The sequence below is a fragment of the Triticum urartu genome, chromosome 2A (genome assembly GCF_056163025.1).
Source record: "Triticum urartu cultivar PI428250 chromosome 2A, HENAU_Tu73, whole genome shotgun sequence".
Taxonomy (NCBI): Eukaryota; Viridiplantae; Streptophyta; class Magnoliopsida; order Poales; family Poaceae; genus Triticum; species Triticum urartu.
The window spans coordinates 529170927-529174481 of NC_141874.1; the positions used below are offsets into that span (position 1 = coordinate 529170927).

The following is a 3555-nucleotide window of genomic DNA, read 5'->3' on the forward strand; positions in this document are numbered from 1 at the left end:
GCCCTCTGCCGCATCCGCCGCCCGTGTCTCGCCCTGTCGCCAGAACCGCCGACATCGCCGGATCTCGCTGCCGCCATGGTAACCACCCCGCCCTAATCTGGGCCGTCGGATCTCGATCCAACGGATCCGACTCCGTTCGTTTTCTTTCCTATCTGGCGCACTGTTCGTTCGATAAGCCCTTGGTGGCGAACGTTCGTTAAATAGCCTTTTTGTTTTATTATATTTCAGCCAGGGACCTATCTATGATGATTTCTTTACAGATTAGTCCCTCTTCTTCAAACGATCACTACTTTTTACCTGTTTATCCAAATCCAACAAAACCAAGGCTCACGTCTTCGTTATGATCCCCTCTATCCAGTAATCTAACTCAAACATGTTTTTGAAATTTTAAAATTTGAATTAGACCAGATTTCAATTCAAACTTCGTTTGATCGTAACTTGAGTTTCGTAGTTTCATCTTAGTTGATTCTTTTTGCAAAGAGTAAAATGCAAGCGTGGTCCTAATTCTTTTTTGAAAGTGTCACTTGAGTCCTAATTCTTTCAAAATGCATATTTGAGTCCCATATCTTTTTAAGTTCTTCATCCGAGGTCCTAATCTCGTCTGACCGCCGCTGACCAGTGCCACGTCGACACCAAAGGGCCCAGGCGGGATAATGACGGGCTGCGTATATTTGCGGAAAAATCACCCTAAATCACTTTCACTAATGGTCCATCTCCCTCTCCCTCTCCCTGTCTGGAGGAAACAGGGGATTGACGGCGGCGGCTTTGCTCAAGTGAGAAGAGGGGGCCGTTGCCGGCGGCGACGACGACGCTAGGATGGCGCCACATCTACGGCGACCCAGAGATCCTCCTCCGCGATATGGTAAGTGCTCGTAACCCAAATCCCAATCTCTCCCCTGTTATGTGCTCGTAACCCTAATCAGTGACTGAATCCTTTGCAATCTAGGACCACAAGAGGAGCTTTTCAGTGTAGAAATCAATTATGATGGTCTTTTTTGTGGATTTGGCAAGTCGAAGTCATATGTTGATGGCAAAGAGGCTGTGTTTGATGGATGTGAAGTAGATACATGGTCTCCTCTCTGGCTCACCGATTTTATGCAACAATTAGGATATAGTGACCAATCGAACTTCATTTTGTATTGGTTGCTCCCTGGAAAAAATCTAGCTGATGGTCTCCGGATTGTGGACTGCGACACTGACACATTGCACATGACAACAGTTGTCCCAAAATTTCAGTATTTTCAGTTGTTTGTGGACCATAAAGATATGACATTTGACAATGCAATGGATGACATTAATGTTAGTGGTACACCTGATCTTCCTGCTGTACTAAGCCCTAAGTCTCCTCAGTTTAATACTGGAATTAGGGGCAGTCCTAGGTTTAAGGTTAAAGCTCAGAAAGGCAATTTGAACCAGTGTCATGGAGGCAGCAACAATGTAGGCAGTAGCAGTGTTCCACCAATGGCACAAAGTGTTGGCCATGAGCTTAGAAGAAGCAGGAGAAAGCTTGTGGTAGAAGAAGAAATTTGCAATGAAAAAGACAGTGATAGTGAGTGGGATTCAGACTGGGTTGACTCTGCCAATGAAGTAGGTAAAGATAATGATGATCTTTATGAAGAATGGGTGGATGAAAAATTTGAGCAAAAGAAAAAGAAGAAATCCATATTGGAGCAGGACAGTGACTATGAATCTGATGAGCTGCAAGAGTTGCAAGATTCCGAGATGTGTGGTTCTATTTGTGCCAAAATTAGAAAGAAATTGAACAAAAACATTGACATGTCCAACAACTGCACAGCTTTGCCTGCTGGGCAACATATCTTTCATGTCAAGGGCATGATTGGGGAATATGAGGTGAACATACAGAAGGAAGAGTGCTCATGTAGGGCCTGGCAGCTCTCTGGCCATGTAGACATGGAGTAGCATGTTTAAGATATGAAAGAATTAAACCAGAGGTTGTTGTCAACAAGTGCTACAGCATTGAAGCTTTCAAAGCAGCTTATGGCAAAGTCATAATGCCATGTAGTGATCCTAGGGTGTGGCCTAGAACTAATGTCCCTCCAATGGCACCACCCAAATATGAGAAGCAAGTTGGGAGGCCTGGGACCAAAAGGAAGAAGAACCCACTAGAGGAAGAGAATGGTACTAGGATGAGCAGGCATGGCATTGTGGGGCATTGTAGTGTGTGCCAGCAGCCAGGGCACAACAAAAGAAAATGCCCTGAACTTGGTAGGGGCCCAGCAGCACAAGTTGCACCAGAAGCAGCAGCAGGAGATGCAGTACAAGGAGCAGGAGCTGCAGCACAAGTTGCACCAGAAGCAACAGCAGGAGATGCAGCACAAGGAGCAGGAGATGGAGCATCAGGAGATGCACCAGTAGGAGATGAAGCAGCAGGAGATGCACAAGCAGAACAGGCACAACGTGAACCTATTCAGGTTGTTCTACCTGAAGAAGCAGCAACACTGCCAGCACCTAGCCACAGAAAAAAAACTGCCAGTAAAAAGGCCAACTTACAAGGTGTTCATTTTTTCAACATTTATGCATTCGTACATTCTTTCAACATTTATGCATTTTTACATTGTAATGCCTATTATGCAGAAAAAGTCATGCCCACAACTCTCAAGTAGAGCATCCAGTTTGGTTTCACCTTCAATGACTTATGATCTTGCTTCATCTACTGTAATGGAAATCCTGCAAGACCATGTGAGTGTTAATTACTTTCTTGTATTGTGTATTTTCCTGATAATTACTAAGTGTTGCAAATGCTTCAATTGTAGGTTATAGCTACACAACAATCACAAACATCATTGCCAGCTCCTCTGCCAGAGAGCCAATTCCTTGCATACTTTAGAGATGCCCTGGCCCCTCCAAGAGTGCAAACTACTGCAACACTTGGCTTGAAGAGAAGGAAGAAAGTGAGAAAAACTAAGGAGAACAAAGCCCCAGGAACTCAGAACTGAAGAGCTACAAGATTGACACAGTTTGGACATATTTTGGACATATTCTGGAAAGAAGCAGTGTAGGATGTTGTCTTTTTTTGGTTAGGAAACAAGATGGTTTGTAATGAAACCTGATGCTGGGATGTGCCTCTGGTTTTCACACAAACCATGGAAAAGAGTACTCACATGGAAATGTAATGCTATTTCCTACTTTTGTTGCACAACTTCAAGACTTTGTAATGTTGAACCCATCTATCTATCTTTCAAACTACTTCTAAGTTCAATCACTATTTATTTGTGTTGTCAATGCTATTGAAAAAATGTTGCCACAATACAGAAAAAACAAACAAAATGCTGCCAAATTGTACTTCAATTTCATTACCACAGTACATGATCAATATCTAGAGAAACCAACAGTGCATACATCAACACTGGATACATCATACTACCACATCACTTCTTAAAACCTACATACACCACTACTGCAATCAGTACAACAAGTGCACTGAGAATACTCTTACAAAGAAAAATGAGCTCATTCATCTTCTTCACTACATCTGCATTCACCACAGTCTCAACAGTGCTCTGCATTGCTACTGCACATTCCTCTTGCACATCT

At 43.3% G+C, this 3555-nt stretch overlaps 1 pseudogene; it reads left to right on the forward strand.

Moving 5' to 3' along the window:
• Positions 1-816: 816 nt before the first annotated feature.
• Positions 817-2957, forward strand: LOC147985744 (uncharacterized; annotated as a pseudogene).
• The last annotated feature ends 598 nt before the right edge of the window (positions 2958-3555 follow it).